Source organism: Elephantulus edwardii, unplaced genomic scaffold (genome assembly GCF_000299155.1).
Source record: "Elephantulus edwardii isolate Elephantulus edwardi_28Jun2011 unplaced genomic scaffold, EleEdw1.0 scaffold00269, whole genome shotgun sequence".
Taxonomy (NCBI): domain Eukaryota; kingdom Metazoa; phylum Chordata; class Mammalia; order Macroscelidea; family Macroscelididae; genus Elephantulus; species Elephantulus edwardii.
The window spans coordinates 2,154,728-2,173,067 of NW_006400019.1; the positions used below are offsets into that span (position 1 = coordinate 2,154,728).

The window sequence follows — 18,340 nt, forward strand, 5'->3', positions numbered from 1 at the left end:
TGTGTCTTCTCAGCCCAGTCCTGTTTTGACAGCTTCAATGGCGCTCCTAAGGACAAAGTCAAGTGCAGCTTGTCATTTTAGGCACTTATGGTCATTTGACGGCCACCCAGAAAGCTCCATGGCTCCATCAAGGTCCCAGGCAGACTTCCTAGCACTTCCTAGTCTAGATTCTGGAGTATTGGTGCAGCAGAAAGTGGGCATTTTGGAGGACTCTGTGGTGGTCTTTTGTGGTGGTCTTTGAGGCCTTGGCAGCCCTGGCCCTCCCAGGGGTACCCAGAGGTCTGACCCTCCCTTGGCCGGCTGCTATGTGAGCCCTTCCCAGGGCTAGGCCCCAACAACCCCATCCAGTGACCAGTGGCAGGGCCTGGAAATATTTCCAAGGAGCTCAGGCTATGGGCATGAGAGTGAGAGCACACTGGCATATAGGGCAGGGGCCGCCCTCACGTCAAACCAACCAACCACTTTAGCTCATAAATGTCCCTGAGAGCAGCCTGGGAATGGCACCTCCTCATCACACACAGGAGGGCCTGGGCCAGTCCTAGCACGGGGGCCACAGGAGGGACTGTCCGCACCCCGGGAAGGGCTCTCAGGTGGTGCAGGCAGGCCAGATCCACCAACATGGAGCTCCCAGGACCTGGGAATGAGGCCCCCTCAGCCACCAAGCAATGATGAGACCACATGGGACCAGTGTCTGAGCCCTTCCCAGCTCCATGTCTCGCGACCCACGGCCACCTTCTCCAGCCCAGGGACCGCGACATCATCACACTCTAGATGTTTTCAGGTGAACCAGAAGGGCCGCGTTCAACTGCCCACCACCTCACTGGGCTCCACACTGCTCCCGGTCCCCCCTCCCCGCTCCAGGGCTGCCTTGGGGTCTGACTGCGCTCAAAGTGAAGGTATCTCCAGGGAGGAGTCTCAATGCCTGAAGAGTCAGGAGACCAGAACTCAGGCCTTTTCCCTGGGATCCCGAAGTGACATAGATGGGAGAGGTCATATCCTTCTGGAGACTTGAGTGACTCCATGAGAGAAGGTGAGGGAGCTGGATCCAGGCCTGGCATGAATGGTAAGGGGACAGGGGTGGTGCTGGGTGTGGGCGGGCCTCTCAGGTATACCACAAGGGATCTGGGGCACAAAGGAGTCAGGACTTGCCTGAATGCCTGCCTGCGGGGTGCATGCCACCTCTGTAGCGGCATTGGGTGTACCAGAAATGGGGACAGCGACAGACTGCTCCTTTCCCAGAACCAGAGAGCTGAGAGGAAGAGCGAAGTGCAGCCAGAGTTCTCCTCAGAGGCGAGGAGGGCGACATGGTCAGGAGGAACAAATCCTTGGAAAAAGATATACTGCTGAGAAAGGGGAAGGAGAAGGAGAGGAAGACCCCTGGCAAGTGTGCTGGAGCATAGCAGAGACAGTGGGTGGGAGCAGAAGGCAGCAGCACAACATTCTCTTATGCATGAGGTTAGCAGGAGTCAGACCAGGCTTCTCACACATAGTCAGGAAGTCCAAACTCTCTAGCTCTGCTCGCCCCCAAAGTTCGCTGGTTGCTCAGAGCCGCTATCGTCCAACTCCTGCCTCTGTCTCTACACAGTTGTCTTCCATGTGTGTCTTCATACAGGGAGACCAGTCATATCAGGGTCAAGTTCACTCTAAAACTGAGGATAAGTTATTCCTCAGAAAGGGACATCATGCTTAGAAAGGTGGAGGGTCAGTAGAGGAGAGGACGACCGCCAAGGAGATAGAATGGCACTGTGACCTCTGCTCTGGGCTCAACTGTGTCAGAGATGACGAGGACGACACAGGACAGGACAGGGTGCAGGGCAGCTCTTCGGAGGGCTGTGATAAGTCGTACTCGATGGCACATAACAACATCCAGTATGACCTCATCTTAGTTCTATCTTATTTGAAAGTTTTCAGGTCCTTGGTGGACATGAGTGTTCAAGGATCCTAATGAACCCATGACACTGGGTAATAGGGCCACCTGTCTCGTCCTCACAGGTTTCCTGAACAATTCCGAGTTGGGTTACACACGGTTGAGGCCCCAGGCTATCAGATGGCCAGGCTGTACCCCTGATTGGAGACCACCGCATTCCACCCCTTGTTGCCGACAAGACAATGAGAGCACTGGTGAACCTTTCCCCCTAGGGGCCCCTCCTAGTCTGTCTAACAGCTCCGCTCCATCTCTCTCCACCCCCCCCCAATGAATGTTCTCCCTGGAAAATAAACCTCCAGTGCCCCCAGGGCCTCTGAATGTCAGAGGTGGGCATCAGGAGTCTGAAGGGGGCTATGGAGAGGCTACTGGCACAGAGGTCTCAGGACTGGCCAGAGGGCCCCCTTTCATTGTCATTTCCGAGAGTAAGGGCTGAGATACGGAGGGCTTGGGCGTAGCCAGAGGGAGTGTGTCGCACCCTCCGTGTGACGACATACTAGGGTAATTCTTTACTTGGGTCTCTTTCCACTCACGTGCACAAGGTGTCACTAGGGCCCCATGCTGGTAAGATCTCCCCAGGACACAGGGATGAGCCCGCACACGTGCCACAGGCCCGGCTCCGGACACAGGAACAAGCCCACGCCTCTGGCCCACAGCAGGGTGCAGCATGGCTGTGAGAATAGGGGGATGTGCAAAGGCAGGTGGCATAACTCCCACCAGCCTGGAGGGCCCACCTAGCCCTGTCCCCAGGAAAGTCCTGTGGTGCAGCTAGGTTTGGCCTCAGCCAGCAGACAGGTGGCTTTTCTGTGGGCAGAAGCCAGAGAGGTCTCTGTCATTCAGAGAGGCTCTGTAGCACTCTAAGGGCAGGGACCCATCTGAGACTCAAGTCACCCCGTGAGCGGCTCAGCGTGCTGCTCCCAGGTGCCCTGGGCCACGCCCCTGTTACTGGGATGCCAGGGACAGCAGGAAGACCATGGTAACACTCTGTGTGGCAGGGAGGCCAACAGGGCAGTAGGAAGGAGGTGCACCACATGGAAAAGTGCTGGAGGAGATGTGGGGGAAAAAACGTAATATGGAAAAAGCGAGTGCGGAGGGTGTTTGTAAATGCACTTTACAGGTAAATGACTTTTGCATGAAAGTCTGGAATTCCATCTCCCTCCCACCCCCAATACTCCAGAATCTAGACTTCTCGGCATCAGTGCTGGAGGGGCCCTGAGAGGTTGCTGTCTTGAGGCGGGAAGGGAGGGGGTGTCCCAGCCACCCACCACTCCTGGGCCCCACACCCACCAATCTTCTGGCTCAACTTGTGGTAAAGTGAGTGCCAGGCAGTACTGGGCCCTCAGAGGCCTGCCTGCTGGGCAGGACTACAGTGCCTGCAACAGCTGGGCCAAGCAGACCTCTCATTCCAAACAGGTCCCTTGACAAAGGTGAGCTCTACTGTGCCATGGCAGGAGGCCTGTGTGACAGGGGGCCCTACTATAGGGCCAGGGTGGTTGTGAGCCACCACCCACATGCGCCTCCTTGGGTAGATATGGAAAGCACTCAGCAACCACCACCTCCCCACATTCTTACAGATGCATGCACACATGTGTACCTGCACACACACACATACAGACACTCCTGGAGTTGTATAAGTACCCACTATGCCTACATCCAAGCATAGGACCAGTGCCTGGAACCCACTCATCTGCCTACTTGCCCTGACATTGGTCAAAGTGAGCAAATCCCTTTTATCTCATCACAGGGAACAAGAAATGCCCTCCCCCCCCCCTTCGGCTCTCCTGCTCCAGCTCTGAACCTGATCGCCACTCCCTTTCCTCCTCTCTCCCCTCCCCTCCCACCTAGACTCTAACCTTACCTCTCCAATCTGCCCCCATTTGGGGTTAAGAACATGGAGGCCCAGAGAGGAGAAAGCAGTAGACCCCATTTCTGTGCACTGGACAAACGCATAGACTAAGTAAAGGAGCTGCCTGTGGTCAGGCCGAATGCTCACTCCCCCCAGTGAGGCACTTCCTTCCAGTCGAAAGCCTGAAGCGTGGGCTGATGGGAGAATTTTCCCTCAGGAGTGGAATGAACATTTGATGTTTTCTCTTTCTCCACAGCAATCCTCAGTCCTCCTGCTCTCTGAGAAATGGCCCTTGTCATTAGAAAGTGACCTGCCTCACGACTGGCCCCAGAGGCAAAGTCTCCCCCCAGCCTAGGGTGAGGGTCCAGAACTCTGCAGCCACTGTAGTCCCAGCAGCAGCTCCCAGGACGGCTCTGGGCTGACCTCCGCCCCTGGCTGGGAAGGCGGCTGCTCTAGCTGCCTCCTAGCTTCCCTGAGAACTTGTTAGTGGGCACAGGCCCAGGCAATGCCTTGGGAAGTAGCCTCTGCGTCTCTGGTATCCAAAGTCCTTCTCGCCCCACTCCTGCTCTCCCAGAATTCAATGTTGACGATGACACAGACCATCTACTGTGTGTTTTCGTCAGACTCATTTGCCAGTTCAGCTCCTACCTCTCTGTTGAACTGGTCCAAGGCCCTCTCTGGTCCTGTTTCCCCTGCTCAACTCAAGGACAGTTAGGAAACGTCAACATTACTTTGGTTATGTTGACCATCACTGAGACCATTACATTTCAGAAACATCTGAGAAGTTACCAACTTGCCCAGCTCCTCTGACCTAGTGATTGTCAGTCCAGGTGGCCACATGGGTCACCCGAGGCCTGAAGTACAGGGGACTCATTCATAGTCACTTGACTAATGTGTATCAGGGCCAGGACAAGAACTACTATAAAAGAAATACCACCAGTGTGTGGCTTTAGTAACAGACTTGACTCTCATACTCTAGGAGACTATCAGCTTTGGGGGAAGGTCCTTGCGTACTTCCTTGCCTTTTGGTGGAGGTTCTCAGCACAGAGGCCCCAGGAAATGGTTATATAATTATGCAATGGCCTCACTGACACACATGAACTGATGGAAGGGCAAGGTAAGCGTGGACCATCATAGAATAAATTATGTCTTCCAAAATATGTATCAACTTGCTAGGCCATGCTTGTCTTCCATTTTTTTTTTTAATATAAAACTATTTATTGACCACCATTCACCAGTTATTTACAATAAAGTAAAAAATATACAATTGGATTAACATTCTGATTACTACAAAGTTGTTTTTCCTGGCTTCAGGCAAACCAGTAACCCAAATACTGAGAAAATTCAACCTACATGTTAATCAATGGATTGGGGTAAAGAAAATCATGCAGGTCTATAGTTGAGATTATGAAGTTGTTCACCCATATTGCCAGCAAACTGCAACATCTCTAATCTTATTAGGTTTTTATCAGTACAGTCATAGACACTCCATGAATTCAGACCTTTTAGTCAAAACAGCCCAAGTATTTCAACTTTCCATAAAAGGAGCGGCTCTCTAAAAGAAACAAATGCCCATTTAACTAAGCTTTGCTCAGCTTGTTAAAACACACCAGTATTTATCTAAGTTTTCCTCTCTGGGTATGGCTTGTCTTCCATTTTGTGAACTGATGTGATTATCCTCCATTTATGATGTGTTGTGACTTGAATTCCTGATTTATGTTCATAGGATTATATTATGCTAATGAGGCAGGATTAAAGTGGAATGCAACATCCTTACTCAAGTCATAGTCTTGATCTAATATAGAGGGCATTTCCCTGGGGTGTAGCCTGCATCACTTGTTATTTTACAAGAGAAATGACAGACAGAGGGGAACCTGCATCGATCAAGAAAGAATTATGAGTAAACTGTGTTTTAGACCCTATGCTGAGAAACTCCTAGACCCAGGGGTGACAAGAACCTTCCCCCAGAGAACGAAAGTCTTGTTCTAGAGTTAGCACCTGAACTAGAATTTTTAGCCTCTTTCACCATGAAAGAATGAACATCTCTTTGTGAAGGCCCCCACTGGTGGTGTTTCTGTTCTAGGGAACTAAGTGATCCTTCTTCCTCAGTGGAAGATTACAGTCACACAAGTCCAAGCAACCAAATGCCAACTTCCCAAAGGGTCACAGACAAGGCTTCCTGAGAACTTTGTGTGCTTCTTAAGACTTCTTTTAAAAGAATTTCAAAGTTTTAAGAGAATTCAAGATAGAAAGTGAAACTATGCCAATCAAAGAGGAAGCCACTCTGGCTTCAGTAGGCATTAGCAAACCTTGTAACAAATCATTAAAACCATGGACACACACGTGGGGCATCCTTGATACAAACTAACAGAGGGTTTTAAATAGGTTTTCCTCTGGTTCAAGTCTCATCAATATCCTTCCAAAACCAAGCTTGATGCCACTTAGCCAGTTTCACCTTATGGCAACCCTCCACCTGGTTTCTGAGGCTGGCAGATTCAAACAACTAACTTCTGGTTAGCAGTCCAATACGCAACATTCCACTTCAGAGCTTCTCCAGCCTACCTCATTGCCACTGAGTCAGAACTGACTAATAGCTGCCCCACTAATTGGGTTTCTGAGGCTGTAAATTGCATGGGAGGAGGCTGCCTGTCTTTCTCCCTTCAATCTGCTGGTGGATTGAAGCTGCCAGTGAGGCTTCGTATCAGAGTTCTCTCAGCCTCCCTACTGGTGAGAGAAAGAGCATGTTGGCCCAACAAGACAGCCAGCCACTAGGCCATGAAGTCTCTCCCCCGCCAGATGCACCACACATCAAACACAATCCTGCTCGTTCTCATCAGATGCCAACCTGAGTGTCACCCTCAGAGGTTGGTCCCCTGGGGCACTGCCCCTGCCTGGCACTAGGAAGCTATCTGCAGGCACAGCGGGCATAAACACTGGGCCTCTGGTTCACTTTGGCTGTAAGCCTAATGGCCAGGGGCACCTCGTGGGCTGCAGCTCTCTCCTGCTCTGTTCCCTGCCATCAGGGGCCAGTCAGCCCAAAGGGTCGATAGTGGAGGCTCCAGTGGGGTGGGAGGTATGCAGATTCTTGATATGCAGTTTGGAAAGATTCTGGGAATAGGTGGTGATGTCCACCATGTTCAGTGCCTGTGCCTCATCGGGGGCCTAGGAGCTTGGCAGAAAGAAAAAGAGTGCACAGGCAGGCATGTAAGGGGCGCTCTGTCTCAATCTGGACTCTGACTCCACACAGAGCAGGAAGTGAGGTGCACTGCCTGCCTGCATTTCCATTCAGACTAGGATTTCCTTACAGCTGGCTGTTCACCCTCCCCACACTCTCACACACAGGAGGCTAGGAGCAAATGACGACCAGCTTCAAACAGCCATGAGAGAGCCTTCCAAGTCTGGGTTTCCAAACCCTTCGACTCCAGGAAGCCTCTCTTGACCTTGTCAGCCAAAGAGGCTCCCTATGCACTAGAGCCACCAGCTCTGAGTGGTCCTTGATCCCATGTCATTAGTGCACGGACGTCTGGGCATGAGGGCACTTAGAACACCTGCTGGGCACCAGGTCCAGGGCTGGGCTGAGCAGGTGAGTGGTACCAGTTTCTTCTAGTCCTAGGTAGGCAGAGAGAAAGGGGTGGTGCAACACCCAAGGCCAATCCTGGCCAATGACCCCTCAACTGGCCCCCCATTCTGTCCTCAAGTCGTCACACAAGAGAGCAGAGTCTTGGCAAGGTAGGGCCCATCTGGCCCCCTCCCCACTGACCACCCTGTTCTACCTCCAGAGCCGCATGAGGCCCCCGATGGCCGGACCTCCACAGTGAGAACACAATCTGGCAATCAGATTGGGAGGGGTCATCCAGGTGCCCTAGAAAAGGAGGCTTCGTCCTGAGACAAGCATCACTGCCTTTCCAACGAGGACAGGGCTCCAGGGTCCCCCCTGCCCCCACTCAAACAATCCAGCCACAGAGACAGCGCTGCAGATTCTCTAGATAACACGCAGGGACACCTGATCGGCGCCTGCTGTCTGCCCAGTTCCCTTCCTGGATCGCCCAATGCCAGGCACAAGCTCTTCCAAACACCCCCGGTTCCCCACGGAGAGTGAGGCGACCTGGATGAGCAACCTCCTGATGTCAATGTTCCCACTCATAATGGATTCATGGGTCATCTACAATCCTGAGTCGACCAACTCTCAGCGTCCTAGCCCAGACCATCCGCTAACCTGCAAAGGCTCTTCCAGAAAGAGCGAGGGCAGAGGGTCCAGGCTCCGGGCCTCAGCGGACGTGCTGACCCCTGGGCATCTTCCTGACAGTCTATTCACAGTGAAAACCCGCAAACCCCGCGCACTGCCTCCCCAGCGGCCTGCACAGGGCACAGGGATGGGCAAGCAGTAAGGACGGGGCAACGCGGCCCTCGAGGAGTCCCGTGTCCCAGCCCCGTCCCGGGCTCACCGCTCCCCGGGCCGCTCTGGACGGCGAGTCCGAGTCCCTACCTGGCGCAGGTGCCGGCTGGGCGGGCGGGCTGGGGCCGAGGCGGGAGCCGAGCTCTGGGCCCGCCCGCGGCGCACAAACAGGTTTTGTCGGCGGCGGCCTCGCCCCGCGCCCCGCGCCCCTCCCCTCGGCCGGCCCCTTCCTCTGCCCGCGGCTAGGTAGACGGCGGGGGGGCCCCCCGCTCGCTGCGGGGGACCTGAGACAGGGCTGTACCCTGACCGGAGGGGAACCCCACGCTGGACCTCCCTGCTTGCTAGCCGCCCCCGCTCCCGAGGAACCCACGACCGTCCTGATCCCCGCCCACTACCTGGGGAAACTGAGGCCTCTCCGACAGGGAAACTGAGGCCGGGCTGTGGCCCTGCTCGCCCTCTAGCAAACCGAGGCTCCCAGGTGCGGAACACCTCCCGCGCCGACGACTTCCCCAGATGCGGTGGGCTCGCTGCTCCAGATCCCTTTCCCAGATGGAGCGCGCCCAGACGGCGGGGGAGGCGCTGCGGCTGGCTGGCTCCGGCAGGAAGTCCTACGACCCGTGCAGGAAGGGGCTGGGGCAAGGCCCTGGGCTGGGGCCTAGGATGGAGGGGGCTCGAAGCAGGCCCTGGCACCCCCTAAAGCCAGTCTAGGATTTGCCAGGAGTTGCCCTGGCAAGGTGGGCCTGCATCCAGTCCTGCGGTGCTGGGTTCCTTCACTCTGGTCGCGGCCACTACCCTGACGTGGTCCTCATCTGCCTCTTCCTGATTCCCTTCCCGTGAATAGTTGAGGCGTATGGCTGGGATCCCACTCTTGGGGACTGCCTGTGGCTGGCAGAACAGAAGGTAACCCCAGTGTTGCCACTGCTGCCCATTGACACCCCAGGTCCTGCGAACTCTCACGGACCAGGTCAGCTATGCCCCCTGGCCCTCCCTGGGCAGAACCACAGGCTCACTCAACACCAACAGCCTCACCCTTCCTTCCCTGAAAGTTGCCCTGATGCCATGGTGATTGGGGGTGACCCCAACCCTAGTGATGCCACTTTTCCTCCTGCTGCACCAGCCACCACCACCTCAGACCAGAGGTCATTTTGATGTCACCTTTGATACCCACCCTGGACACCACTGCTAGGCTGGCCTTGAATTCTGTACCTGCTTGTGACCACTTAGTCACCTCCAGACCGTGGGAACTTGGGTCTGGGAATTACTCAGCAGCAGGGACTTCCACCCTTCGTTTATTCTGTCCTCTGTGATGGCCAGCACTGTGATTCATCTCAGGTCACAGATTAAGTGGTCACAAAATGACTGACCCCTGGTCCAAAGGGGGCAAAGAGCCTTACCAGAGGGGACCATAAATGCCATGCGAGGGGACCCTGTCACTCTGTCTCTTGTCAACCAGGGTATTTCTTCTAGCACGGTTTCTGGTGCCTTTCGCCATGCCCACTGGGGCTGCTGGTTACTACTCTCGAGATTACTCTCTATGACCTTGAGTATGTCACCCACCCCTGCCCCGGAGGTGCTTAGAGAGGTAGAACACATAGGACAAAGTGAGAGATTTCATGTAAGGTGACAGGGTGGGTCTTCCTTCCTAAGGTCACCTGCTTGCGGACAAAACAAGCAGCCTCCTGCCCTGAGCCCTAACTCAGGAACAGCTGGAAGATCTAAGCCAGCGAGCTGTCCAAGGGTGCCCTGGAGCCCCAAGCTCTGACTCAGCCCCTGCCCAGCCCCGATTGACAGTGACAGTTGAGCACCTGGGACCAAGCTGTCCTCAACTCTCTCCTCCCACCAGGCTGCAAACGGGTTAGACTTGCACAGTAAGTGCCCTGCCCTGCCCTGCTTACAGCTCAATGGCCCAGCAGATCTCTCTCTCCACAAGGCCACACCACCAGGGCCACCTCTTGGCCCCTCTGCCAGACTTCCTCAACCTCAGTCACCACCCAACCCAAATGACACCATGCACCCTCTTTGCTTGGGGCAACATTACTTCCTCCCCCAGGGTACCGGATGGTGTCCCATTCACTTCCAGTGCTTCATGAGGTCAGTGAACCTTCCTTCACTTCTCCATCATGCTTAAGGTCACCAGAGATGCCCTTGCTTGGCCTGCGTGTGGCCCTGACTTCCTGCGTCAAATCCTTTGAGGCTCAGGCCCAGTTCCCCCTCCAGGTGGTGGAGGCCAGCCCTCTGCAAGTTCTCTCTCTCTAGAGGGGCTCGAGGGACCTCTGTGCTGAGGTTGTGGGGGCAGGAGGGCAGCTGGGTGTTGGGAAAAGGTGGAAGTCAGTCTCTGAAGCTTCTAGAGGTCTGGTTCCCACATCCAGATCTAGAGACAGAAGTTGTACTGACAGGTTGAGCAGGGAGTTCCCACGCTAGGGAGGGAAAACTGGGTGGGGCGTGAAAGCTGTCAGGTCCCAGAGGGCCTGACATGGGGGGGGGGGTGCTGACCCAGCACCCAGCGGGATAGCACAAGGCTGCTAGTCTTCTGGGGAAGAGACAGGAAATGCCCAGCCAACTGGAACACTCGAGCTGTAGGTTCAGATGGGGAAACAGAGGCCCAGAGGGGTCCAAGGTCTAGTTGGGCCCCTGCAGCTGGTTCACACCCAGGGGTGGCTGTGTAAAGCCACGAAGTGGGACCGACACTCAGGCTCCCTGTGGGGAGGGCCACCCCCTCCCCATTTGCACTCCAGCCAGTCTTGCTGCCCCAGTGTCCCCAGTACTTTGACCAGGCCCCACTTCCTAGTTGGTGACTGCTGCTCCGAACAGTCCAGTTGGGGGTGAGTGGCGTGTGGTTGCAGCCACAGTGGGCTATAAGAGTCTGAGGTGCAGGGCACAGCTCCTGCATATGGAACCAGCTCCCCAGGGAGGCCTCAGGGATGGGTGAGGGCCCATCCTCATGCTCCCCTACGACCTCTCACCGGCATTTGCGTAAAGGGCTGTGGGTCCCTCACTCATCAGAGGTCCCTGCCCAGCCTCCTATCCCCAGAGTGCCATCCTAACCCTACCCAGACACACGTCAGACCCAGCCCTGGCTTTAGTGCAGCTCCCAGGCTGATGAGGGAGGCACCAAGGGTGGGGGTTGGGGATCTTGTCTGTGGGCAGAGGCACTCTTGAGGGGGCTTGCGGCCATGCCAACTCCCTCCCCCCGGTGAGCACCAGGTTCCATGTGCTTCCCAGTCACCTGCAGTGAGCAGTTTCCCATGTTTTCATCACATCACAGACTCTGCCTCTAGGTCTGGCTGCTGCCTGTCTCCCAGGCCCACAGGACCTTCTTGGAGCATCAAAGCCTCTTACTGACTTGACAAGGCCTGACGGGGCCGAGAACTCAGGCAACAAGGTTAGCACCAACTTGCTTCATGTGGGTCCCACTAAGATGAGCACCGGCTTCCTGGTGTTCCCTAAGGAGTCATCTAGACTGAACAGCTTCACGTGTCTTTTCCATCAAAGGAAGGAAGCCCGTGTGAAGTTGTTCATCAGATACTAGTCAGCACGAGGAAACCTTTGCTCCCCTTGCTGACCCCTACCCCGTCAGCCTTGCCAGTCTTTGCCTGGCTCGGGCTCGGCTCCTCAGTGCCCCAGGCCGCCTCTAAGCACGAGAGCAGCAGTACAGCCAGGCCTCGCTGGCAGCCCAGTCTGTCCCGTCCCGCCTGAAGAAGTCTTCCCAGATTGGAAAAAGAATGTTCTAATTGGGAAAGCTTCCCGCCATGGTTTTCCGGAGTTTAGTACAGTTGGCAGCAAGGAGGCTCCTGGGATGAGGAGGAGGGGAAGCATGGGGAGGAGAGTGTGGGCTCCCTGCCCAGTGCCCCTCATCCTAGGCCCCCACGGGCAGCCCTGACCCTGGAGCAGTAGGGCTTTCTGGAGCCCCTGGCTCCCCATGGGCACTGGCTGACTTCCCCCTGTGACCCAGGAAGGCTGGGGCTGTGCTTAAGGTTGTGGGCTGGGAGACCCTGAAGAGCTGTCCAAGATGTCCACCTGCTGTCCACTGAGTGTTTCGAGTCGTGGTCAACTTGATGGTCCCTAACCCTAAGGACAGTCACTAATCCTAATGACAGCCCCGTACTGCACAGGAGGCCGTCCAGGCCAAGGCCACTGTCACTAGAAGGACTGTCCAACCCCAGCCTCCTCCTCTGGGTGGCGCACACCCTTCTACCTGCTCAGAGAGCAGATTAGCGGGTTTGAGCAGGCAGGAGGGGTGTTGCGCCCCAACTCTCCAGGAGCCTCTCATGGAGGAATGTGAGCTGTCCCCTCACCCAACAAAACGAAGCGCTGCAGGTCCTGCCCCGCCCTGGGGCTCAGCTTCCAGCCACAAGGCTCTGCTGCGCCCACAGGGTCCTCACCGGCTGGTTGTTGAAGACCCCACCCACTCCACAGCCCCCTCGGCCACCGAACAGGTCAGCGTGAAGAAGGCCCCCCTCCCGTCCCCCCGTCCGCACAGGTGGGAGCCCACCCTTCCCACCTATTGGTGCTGCTACTTCTTTACTTCCCTCCCAGCCTAGAGTCAGTGGCCTGCCACTCCAGCTGCTCTCGTGCCAACATCCCTAATCTCCCGGCCCAGTGTCCATCCAGCTGATGGACTGTGAAATCTGGAAGCATGCAAACATCTGCTTTCTTCATGTCTGCCCAGAATAGTGCCTGTACGGTGCCACGGCTTCTGCACCGACACAGCTCCGACCCGGCTGTTTCCTTTCTGCCTCGTGAGCATGTCCATTTCCTGAAGGACCACTCAGCAGCTGACTGGATGAACAAAATGAGGCACAGCCACATGCTCCTTGGACACACACTGCAAGAAGTCAGCCATCTCGGCAAATGCACAGAGACCAACATCTGTTAGTGGTGCAGTGGCTAAAGCGTGAAGCTGCTAACCTAAAGGCTGGCAGTTCAAACTCTGAGGGCCAAATATGGGTCGATCTGCTTCTGTCAAGATGCTCAGCCTTGGAAACCTACAGCGGAGCTCCGCTGTGACCGAATGGCAGTGTGTGGGGGGAAATGATTGCGGTTTCTGTTCAGGGTAATGAGAGACTTTTAGGAGTGGCTGGCTAATGGTGGTGGTTGGGCAACACAGTGAATGCGATTCATGCCACAAGTTGTCCACATATTGCTACTGCTTTGACAATACAAAGATAAATGGATGTTTACAAAAAATTACCTTTAGAAACACATATTATGAAGGGAAAAAACTGTCCACATAAAAATGATTTAAATGGCACTTAAAATGTTCATTTCAGCCCTGCTGTGATTCCGTACTGCGCAGCTGTTCTCAGCAACAGTGGTGTTTTATTGCCGTCCTCTCCCACATAAACGTGAGCCACCAACCCATGGAAGCTTCGCTGGATATGGACATGAGCCCCTGCGGCCCCAAAACTACCTTTTTGGTTGTGAACTGAACGCTGACCACGATTATCACTTGAAGGTGGATAATGATGAGATTGAGCACCAGTTATCCTTAAGAACAGTCAGTTTAGGGGCCGGTGCAAAGGATGAATTGCACATTTTTTAAGCAGAGGCAATGAATTATGAGGGCAGCCCAATTAAAGGAACACTGGCAACTTTGGAAATGTCTGTACAGCCAATGGTTTCGCTTGGGGGCTTTGAAATACCACCACCTGTCGTCTTATGATTGAAGTGTGGCTCAGGGCCTGTGCGTGTAAGTGGACAACACTGAGTAGCTGTGGAGGAAGATGCAGAGTCAGAGTCAGAGGAGGATGTGAAACTCCTAAGTACATCAGGAAAGAGATCTGCCCCTGCAGGTGGTAACAAAATTCCACAGAAAAAGGTGAAACTTGCCACCGATGAAGAGGATGACGATGATGACGACGACGATGAAGATGAAGATGAGGCTGAAGAAAAAGCACCAGTGAAGAAATCTATAACGGGATACTCCAGCCAAAAATGCACAAAAATCAAACCAGAATGGAAAAGACTCAAAACCATCAACTCCACAATCGAAAGGACAAGAATCTTTCAAAAGACAGGAAAAAACTCCCCAAACTCCAAAAGGACCTACTTCTGTAGAAGACAGTAAAGCAAAAATGCAAGCAAGTATAGAAAAAGGTGGTTCTCTTCCCAAAGTGGAAGTCAAATTCATCAATTATGGGAAGAATTGCTTCCGGATGACAGACCAGGAGGCTATTCAAGATATCTGGCAGTGGAGGAAGTCTCTTTAAGAAAATAGTTTGTTAAAACAGTTTGTTAAAATTTTCCGTCTTATTTCATTTCTGTAACAGTTGATATCTGGCTGTCCTTTTTTATAATGCTGAGTGAGAACTTTCCCTACCGTGTCTGATAAATGTTGTCCAGGTTTCTCTGCCAAGAATGTGTTGTCCAAAATGCCTGTTTAGTTTTTAAAGATGGAACTCCACCCTTTGCTTTGGTTTTAAGTATGTATGGAATGTTATGACAGGACAAAGTAGTAGCAGTGGTCAGACAAATGGAAATGGTGGGGAAACAAAAATATACATGTGAAATAAACCCAGTATTTTAATTAAAAAAATGTTCATTTCAGTTGAGTGTCCCCTTGACATTGAAACAAGACTCTTTATGAATCTGCTTCCCCCTCCGGTTGCTGTCTTATTTCTGAGACGTGCATCCAGAAAGTCCAATACAGATGGTTCTGTAGATGCACTGCTCCCCTCCTCTCATTCTCTCATGAGCCCCATGACTCCCTCACCACCAGTGCACCATGTTACCAAACCCAGTGCTTGAACTTCTGCTTCACTGCCAGCTCCCGTGGCCTCATGGACACCCCGCTTCTCCAGTGCTGTGGAGATCAGAAGAAGCATAAACTCTGGGATTGGGCTGTCTGGACGCACATCTCAGTATGGTGACAAAAAGCTATGTCACCTGGGACAAGTCACACAGCTTCTCACCTGCGCTCTTGGCACCACAACTTAGGAAATCAAAAGTCTAATTGCACTGCAAAACTTTGCTGTCAGGAAACTGTGTAGAGTACTGAAGAGCAACAGTGCCATTCTGGAGACTAAGGTGCACCTGATCCAATTCTTCACAATTAAGTACTATGCATCAGAGAGCTGGACAAAAACTAAGGATGACAGAAGAACAATCTATGCCTTTGAGTTGTGGTGCTGGAGAGGAGTCTTGAATATACCATGGACCTCCAAGAAAACAAATCAGTCTGTTTTGGAGAGGGTGAAACCAAGTCTCTCCTTGGAGGCTAGGATTTTGAGGCTCCTTCTCACATACTTTGGGCATGTGGCCAGGAGGGACCAGTACTTGGAGAAGGACATCATGCTTGGAAGGGTGGAGGGACAGTGCAGGAGAGAAGACCCCGGATGAGATGGAGTGACTCAGTGAGTAGAGCCATGGGGTTTGTACTGTTAGAGACCATGAGATTGGCTCAGGATAGGACAGCTTTCAGAGCTAATGATGTACATAGGGTCGCTATGAGTCGTAGGCAACTTGGTGGCACATAACAACAACAACAACAAAAAAAAAAATAAAGGTGAAAAGACTAGTATCGACCCCTTTGGACTGTGCTGAGGGTGACAAGGACTGCTTGCCAAATCCCATGGCCACAGAGTTGATTCTCATTCATAGTGGGGCTATGGAACAGAGTAGGACTGCCCCCTCAGGCTTCCAGGGCTGCAACCTTTATGAAAGCAGACTTCCCACCTTGCAGCTAGCAGACAAGTGCTTTAAGCACTGTGACACTGTTGCTGTTTGTTGTGATTGGGTCAAGTAGGACTCATAGAGACTATAAACAATGGATGTGAATCCTGTCCTATCCTGTGCCATCTTCATTATCTCAGACACACGTGACCCATTGCGACAGTCATTGTGTCAGTCTTCTATCTAGTTGAGGGTGTTCCTCTCTTTCGCTGACTCTCCACCTTCCCAAGAATCGTCTCCTTTTCCAAAGATCGGCCCCTCCTAACAACATGCCCAAAATAAGTGAGACAAAACCTCACCAGCCTTGCCTCCAAGGAGCACTCTGGTTACACTTCCTCCAAAACATATTTGTTCTTTAGCAGTCCATAGGATATTAAAAATTCTTCTCCAACACCACAACTCAAAGGCACTGATTCTTCTGTTATCTGTCACCTAGTGGCTATGCCACTAGAATACTTTATAATATGCTTGGAAAGAAACCATTGTGTATTGTCGCTGTTGTTATGTGCCGTCGAGTCGCCTGCGACCCATAACAACCATATGTACAACAGTTCTGACCCCTGCCCTGTCCTGAGCCAGTCTCACTAATTTCAACACACCAACCCCCATCACCCCAGTTACTGTATCAATCCACCTCATTCGGGGTCTTCCTCTTCTGTGCTGTCCGCCCACCCTTCCACGCATAATGTTCTTCTCCAAGGACCTGTCTCTCCTGGCCATGTGCCCAAAGTAGCTGAGACTGAGTTTTAAAATTCTAGCCTCCAAGGAGAGACTTGGTTTCACTCTCTTCAAGACAGACTGATTTGTTTTCTTGGTGGTCCATGGTATGTTCAAGACTCTTCTCCAGCACAACAACTCGAAGGCATCCATTCTTCTGTCATCCTTAGTCATTGTCCAACTCTCTGAAACATAACAAGTAATTGTGAAGACCATGGCCTGGATCAGGCACATCTTAGTCTCTAGATTGACCTCATTGCTTTTCAGTACTCTGGAGAGGTCCCTGACAGCAGATTTTCCCAGTGTAATTAGTCTTTTGATTTTCTGACTGCTGATGCCAAGAGTGTTGACTGTGGAGCCAAGCAAACTAAAGCTGTTAACAACCTCAATCTCTTCTCCATCTATCATGGTGCTGCCAATTGGCTCAGAGGTGAGAATCTTTGTCTTCTTGATGTTGAGCTTCAATCCATATTGAAGACTACAGTCCTGACCTTCTGCAGCAAGTGCTTCAGGTCCTCCTCACTTTCAGCAAGCAAGGTTGTATCATCTGTGTAACGCAGGTTGTTGATGAGTCTTCCTTCAATTCTGATGCCACATTCCTCCTCATAAAGCCCTGCTTCCTGAATGAACTGTTTTGCATATAGATTGAAAAGGTGTGGAGACAGAATGCATCCCTGATGCACTCTTTCCCGATTTTAAACCATGCAGTGTTTCCCTGCTCTGCTCTAAGGACTGCTTCCTGGTCCAAGTATAGGTTTCACATAACCACAGTCAAGTGTCTTGGATTCCCATTCTTCTTAGAGTCAGCCACAGTTTGTTGAGATCCACACAGTCAAACGTCTTTGCACAGTCAATGAAACACAGGTAGACATTCCTCTGGTACTCCTTGCTTTTTTGCCAAGATTCATCTGACATTGGCAATAATGTCTCTAGTGTCACGTCCTCTTCTAAACCTGGGTCCTCAGGCCAACATCACCACCATATAAGATATAGAAGAGACCTATCCAGACCTTGGAAATGATCATATTGTGACAGATGTGTAAACAGGGGCACTAAGTCACAAAACTTAGCAGAAGCTCAGTAGCAAGGAGCTTCCCTCAGTACTGCCTCAAGCAAAATCTGTCCCTGAATTGGTACAGGAGATTTGGATGTTCATCCTCCTAAACAAGAGACAGACAACAAGCTTGAGAGACCAGTAGCAGTGTGCGGTGCAATTCATTCCAGAAGTGACTTGAGGACTGAGTATCACATCAAGAGGTGGCCAGGGAAGGGAGGGCTGGACCAGGAAGGTGGGAGTGCAAGGACTGGGGATATAGCAGGGAGGGGAAGAGAAAAGACACTCATCCTTGGGTGGGGAACAGTGAATGTATTGGTTATTTCTGTAAGGGAAGTGGCTTTCATCTGCTCGGTACAATGCTTGTCTGTCAGATATTGTTCTAAAACTAAGCATCCAAATCAATACCAACTAGGAAGAAGGACTGGCCATCCACTTCCAAAATATAACAAGCCTTCAAAAACCCTATGTACAGCAAAGCACACTTAGAGTAGACTAACAGATACAGCAACTGGGGCTGAGCCCTCAAATTTGGAAACACTGATTTATTCATAGCAAATACATTTTTTAAGAGACATAAATGCAGGTTATATACCTGGATTTCACCTGATGGTATGTATAGGAATCAGATCGATTACAACTGTGGAAGGAACCGCTGGAGAAGCTCAATATCAGCTGTGAAAACTAGGCCAGGAGCTGATTGTGGAACAGACCACCAACTACTCATATGCA

The 18,340-nt window shown here is 52.5% G+C and overlaps 1 pseudogene; it reads left to right on the forward strand.

Annotated features, from left to right (window-relative positions):
• The first annotated feature begins 13,526 nt into the window (after window positions 1-13,526).
• Window positions 13,527-14,439, forward strand: LOC102861841 (annotated as a pseudogene).
• Window positions 14,440-18,340: the final 3,901 nt, after the last annotated feature.